Below are 11,645 nucleotides of genomic sequence, written 5' to 3'. Positions count from 1 at the left end.
CCGCGGCGCCGGCCCGAATAATTGTCATTTAATCTTAATTATGACAGCGTTCATGCAAGCCCCTGGTGTCAAAAGTAAAAATACTTGAACTGCCAAGACGTGTAGAGTTCTCTGGGATTTTTATTTTATTTCTTTATTTTTTATTTTAATAACGACTTTTAAAGATTTGCCATGATGATTTGGGGAGTGAACAAGCATAAGGAAGAACTTTGTCTGTCTCTCTCACTGTCTGTAACTCTACCTCTCAAATAAATAAATAAAATCTTTTTTTAAAAAATTGCCATGATGGAGAAGACAGGTACCTTCCTGTAGCTGCTGACTTCTGCCCGCCCATGAGAAAAGCCAGGAGCCTGGTCCAGGTGGTGATGGAGGGAAATGCAAGCCTCGAATCCTTGGAGAAAGCCACGGTGGAAAGTCTCTGTGTAAAAGCAGATCTGTTGGGTCCCGTGCTGTAGTGGAGAAAGCCATTGCCTGCAGTGGTGGCATCCCATGTGGGCACGGGTTCTAGTCCTGGCTGCTCCACTTCCGATCCAGCTCTCTGCTGTAGCCTGGGAAAACAGTAGATGGCCCAAGTCCTTGGGCCCCTGCACCTGTGGGAGACCAGGAAGAAGCTCCTGGCTCCTGGCTTCCGATCAGCATAGCTCCAGTCATTGCAGCCATTTGGGGAGTGAACCAGCAGATGGAAGACCTCTCTCTCTCTCTCTCTCTCTCTCTCTCTCCCCCTCTGCCTCTCTGTAACTGCCTTTCAAATAAATAAATAAATCTTTTTTTTTTAAAGTGGATTTGTTTCATGAGGAAGTCCCTGGCCCCTGAGTGGGTTTGCAGTAATGATCATTTTTAACCCTCATTTTCAGATCCTTTTCACAAATCTTCTGTCTATAACCCAAAGAGGGAGATTATAAACAATAGAGGGAATTTATGGCACTTTTCTTCAAATGCCTACTGCATTCCCTTACATATTTATTTTCATCTATGAGAGAGAGAGAGAAAAAAAGAATCTTCCATCCACTGGTTCCCTCTCCAAATGGCCACAGCGGCCAGGGCTGGACCAGGCTGAAGCCAGGAGCCAGGAGCTCCATCCCCACCTCCTTCTTGAGTGCTGGGGCCCCAAGCACCTGAGAGTCAGCTGCTGCCTCCCAGGATGCATCAGCAGCAATCCGGATCAGCTGAGACTCCAAAGCATCCAACGCTGGGCCAGCGCTGTGGCACAGCAGGTTAACGCCCTGGCCTGAAGCGTCGGCATCCCATACGGCCACCGGTTCTAGTCCCTGCTGCTCCACTTCCGATCCAGCTCCTTGCTATGGCCTGGGAAAGCAGTGAAAGATGGCCCAAGTCCTTGGTACCCTGCACCCGCATGGGAGACTCAGAAGAAGCTCCTGGCTTCGGATTGGCACAGCTTTGGCTGCTGTAGCCATCTGGGGAGTGAACCAGCAGATGGAGGACCTCTCTCCATAACTCTTTCAAATAAATAAAATAAATCTTTTAAAAAAATAAAAAAGCATCCAGTGCAGAAGGTTAATCTGCTGTGCCACAAAGCCCACCTGAGAGCCATGGGTGGATGCTCAGGGATACCATATATGCAAGATCATATTAAATAGATACTTCAAGGCCGGTGCCGCGGCTCACTAGGCTAATCCTCCGCCTTGCGGCGCCGGCACACCAGGTTCTAGTCCCAGTCGGGGCGCCGGATTCTGTCCCGGTTGCCCCTCTTCCAGGCCAGCTCTCTGCTGTGGCCAGGGAAGTACAGTGGAGGATGGCCCAAGTACTTGGGCCCAGCACCCCATGGGAGACCAGGATAAGTACCTGGCTCCTGCCATCGGATCAGCACGGTGCACTGGCCGTAGCACACCAGCGGTGGTGGCCATTGGAGGGTGAACCAACGGCAAAAGGAAGACCTTTCTCTCTGTCTCTCTCTCTCTCACTGTCCACTCTGCCTGTCAAAAAAAATAATAATAATAGATACTTCAGGGTTCTTAGCTTGTGACTACCTTTGTTATCAAAATAAGATATTTCAAAAAATGTTCACAAATCTTTCGTTTCTCTTATTCTTGCAGAATTATATTTTTGCCACATTTATCATTGACATTAAAAAGCTCACTTCCTTTTTTGTAAGCTATTTTTTCCTTTGAATGCCCATTGGATGCTATCTTTGAGCACGGCAGAACACACGCTGCTGAGTTACCATTGTTTTTCAAGCTCTCTCCCCAAAAACAGCAAAATGAAGACATCTATGCTGTGTTTGGGAAACTAGCTGATGAAGATTTTAACGACGAGAGTTTCCTATGTAAAATTTGCCAGACAATACAAAAGCAATCAGATAAACAGATTCGGAGGTCGGCTAAATTTATTCTTAGGCCTGTAATGATTTTCACTGGTGGAAAACTGACTGTCCTACTTATTTGATCAGTGTTAGAAGACCATTTGGGCCGGCGCCGTGGCTCAATAGGCTAATCCTCCACCTTGCGGCGCCGGCACACCGGGTTCTAGTCCCGGTCGGGGCGCTGGATTCTGTCCCAGTTGCCCCTCTTCCAGGCCAGCTCTCTGCTATGGCCAGGGAGTGCAGAGGAGGATGGCCCAGGTGCTTGGGCCCTGCACCCCATGGGAGACCAGGAAAAGCACCTGGATCCTGGCTCCTGCCATCGGATCAGTGCGGTGCGCCGGCTGCAGCGGCGGCCATTGGAGGGTGAACCAACGGCAAAGGAAGACCTTTCTCTCTCACGGTCCACTCTGTCTGTAAAAAAAAAAAAAAAAAAAAAAAGACCATTTGGGCTGTAGTAATGTTATACACACACAGACACACACAAAGGTACTTTGTGCGTGAAAAATCGAATTAAAAGATGATTCATTTTGGTACAAACATCTTTGAAAACCATGCATAGTTTTTTCATCAAATGCTTTCTCAAGAAGACCTTTATATGTATAAATTTCAATTTCTTTGCAACACTAGAAATGATCTCTTAATGCTATTTTCCATGAATTTTTATTAATGTTGTTGTACTGTGTTGACTGTTTTAAAAACAGTTTATTCGGGCCGGCGCCGCGGCTCACTAGGCTAATCCTCCACCTAGCGGCGCCGGCACACCGGGTTCTAGTCCCGGTCGGGGCGCCGGATTCTGTCCCGGTTGCCCCTCTTCCAGGCCAGCTCTCTGCTGTGGCCAGGGAGTGCAGTGGAGGATGGCCCAGGTGCTTGGGCCCTGCACCCCATGGGAGACCAGGAAAAGCACCTGGCTCCTGGCTCCTGCCATCGGATCAGCGTGGTGCACCGGCCGCAGCGCGCCGGCCGCGGCGGCCATTGGAGGGTGAACCAACGGCAAAAGGAAGACCTTTCTCTCTGTCTCTCTCTCTCACTGTCCACTCTGCCTGTCAAAAAAAAAATAAAAAAAATTTAAAAAAAAACAGTTTATTCGAAAGACACAGAGGGGGAGAGACAGAGATCTTCCACCTGTTGGTTCATTCCCCATCTGGCTGTAATGGTCAGGGCTGGGCCAGACCAAAGCCGGGAGCCAGGAATTGCATCCAAGTCTCCCACATGGGTGGCGGGGGCTCAAGCGCTTGGTCCCTGGATGCCGGCATTGCAAGTGCTGACGGAACCCATTGCACCACAGTGCTTGCCCCTTTCCCCACAAACCTATGTATGTGCCCTCGAACATACATATGCTCCCCTGGTTGTTCATTTCTCTGTTTCTAAATGCCACGGAGGCATTTTAATAAGCCATTCAGTTGCCATAAACAACAGCAAACAAAATGACCGCAGAGTTAAACTGAGCTAAGGAGCCGGTTGCAGTGAGACATAATGAAAGGTGGAAGAGAACCCGAAAGAATGCTAACTCGAGTCGGGGTTTAATAAACGTCAGGGTTAACTACTTCCAAGCTGCAATGCTGGCTGCAAAATCCGTCTAGGTTCATGAGCTAGGATTCAACTCAGCCCAATTCACTGAGCAGCCCTAGGGAAGATGTTCTGCTAAGAATAACTTCAGAAACAGATGCAGATGGACCAAATAATAAGTGTGAGAAGTATTTTTCTTGAGGCACAGAGGGTTACAAGGAGGGATAAATAGAAAAATACTGTTCTTGGGGCTGCTGTTGTGTGGCAGGTTAAGCTGCCACTTCATCTCCTAATCCTGGTACACCATATGAGCATCGGTTGGAGTTCTGGCTGCTCTACTTCTGATCCAGCTCCCTGCTAATGCACGTGAGAAAGCAGTGGAAGATGGACAAGTGCTTGAGGAGAAGGTGGGGGAGGGGGAGGAGGAGGAGAATGTAACTAGACCCACCTGCTTTGTCTCCTCTCTTCCCTACTGCAGACAGCTGTAGACTTCAGCTTCTAGACTTAGCAATTTCTCGGCGCTCCCGTGAGCTCATTCTGCAAAGTGAGGAGAAGTGAATGGGAACAGGTACAGCCACACTTGGGTCAGAGAGCAGCGGACACTAGGAAAGCGGTAGCTCTTCTCATGCTCAGAGCCCGGGAGCCCTTTTGGAGTGTAGGTGTCATGGGATCAATTAGCTCTTGGTGTGGTTAATGAGGTTTACTTTAAAATTTTAAAAATATTTATCTATTTGAGAGGTATAGTTACAGAGGGGGAGAGACAGAGAGAAAGATATCTTCCGTCTGCGGGTTCACTTCCCAAAGGGCTGCAATGGCTGGGGCTGGGCCAGGCTGAAGCCTGAAGCCAGGTCTCCCATGTGGATGCAGGGGCCCAAGCACGTGAGCTGTCTTCCACTGCCTTCCCAGGCCATAGCAGAGAGCTGGACCAGAAGAGGAGCAGCTGGGACTCGAACCGGCGGCCATATGGGATGCCAGCACCGCAGCCCCAATTAATGACGTTTAACCATGGGCCCCCAGCAACCTGAACAGGGATACAACTAGACTGTGCTGCTGGAAGGTGGATCGGAGTGATCCCAAATGTTGGATAGAAATCCCTTACATTCCTTTGCTCATTCTTGAGCTGACCTGGAAGGGAGGCAGGGCTCTAACCACGTGAGTTTCCAGTCTCCCACTGGAGGGCTCTTTCCAGGCTCAGGCTCATGTACAAGCCGTGCATAATGTCAAGTGACACAGTAAGGGAGAGGAAAACATGGAGAATGTCTGGTTAATAAATGGACAGGGCTGGGGTCGTTGGCATCCCTGATCCAAGTAATGGTTCAAGTTCTAGCTGTTCTGCTTCTGATCCAGCTCCCTGTGAATGAGCCCGGGAAAGCGCAGGGGAGACCTGAATGGAGTTCCAGGCTCCTGGCTTCAGCCTGGCCCAGACCTGGCTTGTTGCGGCCATTTGGGGAATGAAACACACTTTGGGCTTGGCCAAGCCAAAGCCAGGAACTTCTTCTGGGTCTCCCACGTGGGTGGCAGGAAACCAAGCACTTGGGCCCATCTTCCACTGCTTTCCCAGGCTGTTAGCAGGGAGGCGGATTGGAAGAGCAGCAGCCAGGACTTGAACCAGCGCTCATATGGGATACCAGTATCACAGGCAATGGGTTAACCACAGAATTTGACTTTGGGACCATGTAAATATTTCACACAATTATAAAACAAAGTTAAATTTGCTTTAGGGGCTGGCCATTTGGGAAGTGAACCCACAGATGGAAAATCTCTCTCTCTCTCTCTCTCTCTCTCTCTCTCTCTCTCCCCCCCTTGTAATTATTACTTTCAAATAGATAAATGTCAAAAAATTGCTTTAAAATCTGAAAGCAAAATAAAACCTGAATCCAGTTAGTGACAGAGCCAAACACAAAGAGGAACCATTTCCCAGAATTATTAAAACTAGAATCTCACTGCACAAAAAATAAGAAACTTCAATAAACCACTAAAGCGTTTCTTTCCCTGCCCAGCAGATGATGGCTCACGTATGTAGTTCCATGCCCTGCTGCGTGGGGGACCCAGACCGACTTCCAGGCTCCTGGCTTCAGCCTGGCCCAGCCCCAGCTCTTATGGGCATTTGGGGAGTGAACCAGCAGAAGGAAGGTGTCTCTCTCTGCCTTTCAAATAAAATGAAAGTAAATGAAGAAGAAGAACCTCCTACCAGCCCAAACCAGGACAATTTGAGCACCCATAAAGATACTGACTACAAGCAAACACATGGGAATTCCAGAGCTGATGGTGGTCCTTGCGTTAACCCCTGAGGCTGCCGTAACAAATGACCACACGTTGGGGGGCTTCATGCCTGAACCTCATCCTCTCCCAGTTCCGGAGGCTGCAGGTCTCCCCTCAGGGCTCTGGAGAGGACCCTTCCTCACCGCTGCCACCTCCCAGAGCTTGCTGGAAGCCTTTGGCAGCCCAGGTTTCTAACTACATCTCTCCTGCTGCTGCACCCATCTCAACACGGCCAGATTCTGTGTGTGTGTGTGAGTGCACGTGTGTGAGTGAATTGTGTGTGTGTGAGTGTGTGTATGAGCGTTTGAGTGCATGTGTGTGTGAGTGAATTGTGTGTGTATTTGGGTGTATGTGAATGTGTGTGTGAGTGTGAGAGCATGTGTGTGAGTGACTTGTATGAGTGTGTCTGAGTGTGTGTATGAGTGAGCGCATGTGTGTGTGTTTGCATGTATGTGAATGTGTGTGAATGTGAGAGCATTTGTGTGAGTGACGTGTGTGTGAATGTGTGTGTGTGTATGAGCGTTTGAGCACATATGTGTGAGTGAATTGTGTGTGTATTTGGGTATATGTGAATGTGAGTGTGTGAGTGTGAGAGCATGTGTGTGAGTGACTTGTGTGTGTTTACATGTGAGTGTGTGAATGTGTGTGAGGGCTGTGTATGTGTATGAGCATGAGTGTGTGAGTGTGTAAATGTGAGTGAGTGTGTATGAGTGTGGGGTGGGTGTATGTGTGTGAATGTGTGAGAGTGAGTATGTGAGTGTGTGTCTGTAAATGTGCGAGTGTATGAGTGTGTGTGTCTGAGTGTGAGTGTGTGTATCCTCTCATAAAGACCACAGCCGACGGCCCAGGGGAGTACCCTGCTCCAGGATGACCTCATCTTAACGAACTACAGGTGTGAAGACCCCACTTCCAAATGAGATTCCATTCTTACATTTGCAAATACCTCCGTGTTTATTTCGGAAAGATAAACCCTTAACTAGAGTTAGCCCTCAACCACAGTTCTATCCCCCCCCCTAAAGAAAACAGTTCCTTGAAATCATCAGATTTCACATTTCCTCCATCGCTTGTTTTTGTTTGTTTCATATTATATCCGACTTTTCAGAAATAAATAGGCAAGCCTCTCAAGTTGCTCTCTCTTTAAAGTTAAACCCCGGTCTCTCAGTGTGTGGTCCCGCTCTTTCTCTTCCTTTTTTCAGTACCATTTTATAAATGCCATCGCCTCCCCCGGTAGAGACTTCCTCATTACTGTCCTGGGCTAGTTACATCAGCAGACTTCACAGATTCAGGTTCCCTTTTCTCCCACTGGTATATCCTCAGGAGCCACATGTCCCATTGTGACTTTCTGTGATTCTGTTTTATGACAATTGCTTAGATTTGTTCCTTAGGGCTGGGTCAGGGGTTATGGTGCAGTGGGTGCAGCCACCAGCTGACACACCTGCATCCCACATCAGAGGCCCTGGGTTTGATTCCCAGCTGGTGGCTAACGCACACCCTGGAAGGCAGCACAGGATGGGTTGGTCCCTGCCACCCAACTGGGAGACCATGAGTTCCTGGCTCCTAGCTTCAGCTTGGCCCAGCCCTGGCTGCTGCCAGCAATTGGGGAATGAACCAGTAGATGGGAAATCTCTGTCTCTGCCTCCTTCTAAACAAACAAACAAATATTGGGGCCAGCATGTGTATTAAGCCAGCATCCTGCCAATCTGAATCCTGGCTCCTCTGCTTCCAATCTAGCTTCCTGCTGCTGCACCTGGGAGGTAGCAAGTGATGGTTCAAGTGCTTGGGCCTTGAGAGACAAGGATGGAGCACCTGGCTGCTGGGCTCATCCCACCCCCAGTCCCAGCTACTGTGAGGACACAGTCGCATTTTCTTCTCCTCATTGTATATGGGGATTAGGGTAAGCCAGCACTGGGTAAACTTCTGTTTGGGCCACAGGTTGCAAAATTTGGGGATGGAATTGAATGAAGAGCTCTCCAGAACTCCCGTTCTCAGAGCTATTGCAACTGATGGTTGCATTAGGATGAGCAGGAGTGGTTAAATATGCTAAGTGTGCGGAAAGATACGCAGTCAGGCGGCATCAGGTGGAGATGCCAAGCCCAGATCATCGTCCTCTAGCATCCATTCTTCTCTGCTCGCAGGGGAAACAGGACGTTCACCCGGGAGTACACTTCCCAGCCTGCCCTGCAGCACGGTGTAGTCATGTGACCCCATTCTAGCCAATGGGATGTGAGAGGTGGTATGATGGCATCTAGAATCGCCCTGGGGAGACCCTGGGCACAATCTCGTCTTTCTCCTCTGCCTCTTGCCAGCCAGAACCCCATCAGAACCCACAAGGAAGGAAATAGGGACCAAGACTTCATGGACAAGAGGCATGGACCAGGGTTAACGTCCTGGCCTGAAGCATCGACATTCCATATGGGCGCCGGTTGGAGACCCCACTGCTCCACTTCCAATCCAGCTCTCTGCTGCGGCCTGGGAAAGCAGTGGAAGATGGCCCAAGTGCTTGGGCCCCTGCACCCACATGGGAGACCCAGAAGAAGCTCCTGGCTCCTGTTTTCGGATCAGCACAGCTCCGGCCGTTGCGGCCAACTGGGCAGTGAACCAGCAGATGGAAGACCTCTCTCTCTCTCTCTCTCTCTCTCCTTCTCTCTGTGTGTAACTCTGACTTCCAAATAAATAAATAAGTCTAAAAAAAAAAAAACAAGAAAGAGGCATTGGCCAGCTTGCATCACTTCCTGCTGGATGTCACCTACCAGAAACACAAATGTCCATCTCGTTTAAGCCGCGGTCACTTTAGCTCCATCATTCACTCTGCACCCGGCCCTCAGGGATGGAGCGAAGATCTTTTGGTTTTGCCTGCCCAGCCACAGCTTCCCTTTCTCCTGGAGCGACTTCCTCTATCCATTCCCTTGGTTCTGGCGGACTCTGAGTCACCGGCTCCTTCTCTTTTTCCTAAACCAGAGACAGGTGACCCAGCAGGAGCAATCAAGCCCTCCGCCTCCGCTCCTCAGGACCAGAAACCGGGGAGGAGTAGCCCTGGGGCCTGGGGCAGGTGGTCTCAGTCATTGTGAGCAGGGCCCCCCAGACAAGATCACCGAGAGCCCTACAGTGGCCCTGGGTCCTGCCCTTGCCTCTGAGTCTGTGAACTCTCTAGTATTGTTCCCGTTCATCTCAATCCACAATAGCCTTCTGTCGCCTGCAACCAGCTGAAGATGTTCTCCCATGTCCTAGCTAATTTTGTTTGTTTGTTTGTTTGTTTGTTTTATTATTTTTTGACAGGCAGAGTGGACAGTGAGAGAGAGAGACAGAGAGAAAAGTCTTCCTTTGCCGTTGGTTCACCCTCCAATGGCCGCCGCGGCCGGCGCACCGCACTGATCCGATGGCAGGAGCCAGGTGCTTCTCCTGGTCTCCCATGGGGTGCAGGGCCCAAGCACCTGGGCCATCCTCCACTGCACTCCCGGGCCACAGCAGAGAGCTGGCCTGGAAGAGGGGCAACCGGGACAGAATCCGGCGCCCCAACCGGGACTAGAACCCGGTGTGCCGGCGCTGCTAGGCGGAGGATTAGCCTAGTGAGCCGCGGTGCCGGCTGTCCTAGCTATTTTTGCTGCTATGACAAAAATACTACAGGCTTTGGAATCTTTTTTTCATGGCTTTTTTTTTTTTTAATGATTACTTGATTGATTGGTTTGAAAGACAAAGAGACAGAGAGAGCTTCCATCCACTGGTTCACTCCGCAAATGCCTGCCGCAGCCAGGCCTGAGCCAAGCTGAAGCCAGGGATGAGGAATTCCATCTGGGTCTCCCACACAGGTGCAGGGGCCCAAGCACTTGGGCCATCTTCTACCATTTTCCCAGGCCACAGCATAGAGCTGGATTGGGAGTGGAGCAGCCGGGACTAGAACCAGTGCCCATATGGGATGCAGGTGCTGCAGGCGGCTGCTTTAACTTGCTGTGCCACAAGGCCAGGCCCCTCCAGGTAACTTCATCCTTGAGCAAACATCACAGAGACCTAGACAGTGTGGCCTGTTACACAACTAGGCTACATGAGATAGCCCAGAGCTCCTAGGCCACACACTGACAAAGCATATTACTGTACAAACACTACAGGCAGTGGTAACACCATGGTCAGCCTAACGGTTAACGTGCCCATGTCTCACATTCGAGTCCCTGGGTTCAGTTCCTAGCTCCAGCTCTTCATTCCAGCTTCCTGCTAAGACAGACTCTGGGAGGCAGCAGTGAGGGCTCTAGAATTTGGATTCCTGGCTGGTGCCACGACTCACTAGGCTAATCCTCCGTCTACGGTGCCGGTACCCTGGGTTCTAGTCCCAGTTGGGGTGCTGGATTCTGTCCCGGTTGCTTTTCTTTTCTTTCTTTCTTTCTTTCTTTTTTTTTTTTTTTACAGGCAGAGTTAGAGAGACAGAAAGGTCTTCCTTTTCCATTGGTTCACCCCCCAGTGGCCGCTGCGGCCAGTGCACTGCGCTGATCCAAAGCCAGGAGCCAGGTGCTTCACCTGGTCTCCCATGGGGTGCAGGGCCCAAGTGCCATCCTCCACTGCACTCCCTGGCCACAGCAGAGAGCTGGACTGGAAGAGGAGCAACCGGGACAGAATCCGGCGCCCCGACTGGGACTAGAACCCGGTGTGCTGGCGCCACAAGGCGGAGGATTAGCCTAGTGAGCTGTGACGCTGACCCTGGTTGCTTTTCTTCCAGTCCAGCTCTCTGCTGTGGCCTGGGAAGGCAGTGGAGGATGGCCCAAATGCTTGGGCCATGCACTTGCATGGGAGAACAGGAGGAAGCACCTGGCTTCAGATCGGCACGGTGCGCCAGCCGTAGCAGCCATTTGGGGGGTGACCCAACAGAAGGAAGACTTTTCTCTCTGTCTCTCTCTAACACTCTGCCTGTAAAAAAAAAAAAAAAAAAAAAAAAAGAATTTGGATTCCTGTAACCCACATAGGAGACCTGAGTGGTGTTCCAGGCTCCTGGCCTCGGCCCTGGCCCAGTTATGTCTGTTCTGGACATTTGGGGAGTAAATCAACAGCTGGGAGCTATCACTGGCTGTCTTTCTGACTCTCAAATAAATTAGTTAAAAATTGAAAAACCGAAAAGGTATGGTAAAAATATTAAATAATAGGAATTTTTTGCCTCCATTGTAATCTTATGGGACCACTCTCATACATGACTGTTGTAGAAAACTCAGATGAACAAGCTGGGTATGGGACTCTCCTTTTTCATCTAAATTTTACTGAATCTAAATACAGACCGAGGACTGCCACTGTGGCGCAGTGGGTTAAGCCGCCATTTGCATCACTGGCACCCCATATCAGAGTACCGGCCTGAGTCCCAGTTTCTGATCTAGCTCCCTGCTAGGGTGCTTGGGAAGGCAGTGAATGATGGCTCCAGTACTTGGGCCCCTACCGCCCGAGGGGATACCTGGATGCAGTTCCTGGTTCCTGGCTTTGGCCTGGCCCAGTGTGGGAGTGAACCAGCAGCTGGAAGACCTCTGTTTCTCTCTCTCTCCCTCTCTCTCTTTCTGCTGTTCAAATAAATATGGATTTTTTTTCA

The 11,645-nt window shown here is 50.2% G+C and overlaps 1 long non-coding RNA gene across 3 annotated transcripts in view; it reads right to left on the bottom strand.

Annotated features, from left to right (window-relative positions):
• LOC149120321 (uncharacterized) overlaps nt 1–9,088 on the bottom strand; it is a 45,418-nt gene extending 36,330 nt beyond the window's left edge. Inside the window, exons 1-3 of one of the 3 annotated variants that reach the window (XR_016225784.1) lie at nt 8,839–9,088; nt 4,275–4,363; nt 2,620–2,731 (exon numbers count right to left, since the gene is read on the bottom strand). This is a non-coding gene — a long non-coding RNA (uncharacterized LOC149120321). Of the gene's footprint in view, nt 1–184; nt 549–2,402; nt 2,732–4,274; nt 4,364–8,838 lie in introns of those variants that run through there. The other 2 variants (XR_016225783.1, XR_016225782.1) reach the window with 2 other exon arrangements.
• Between the last annotated feature and the right edge of the window lie 2,557 nt (nt 9,089–11,645).

Source organism: Oryctolagus cuniculus, chromosome 19 (genome assembly GCF_051225735.1).
Source record: "Oryctolagus cuniculus isolate XC-2025 breed Fujian yellow rabbit chromosome 19, ASM5122573v1, whole genome shotgun sequence".
Taxonomy (NCBI): Eukaryota; Metazoa; Chordata; class Mammalia; order Lagomorpha; family Leporidae; genus Oryctolagus; species Oryctolagus cuniculus.
This window is presented reverse-complemented; position numbering and strand designations above follow the sequence as displayed.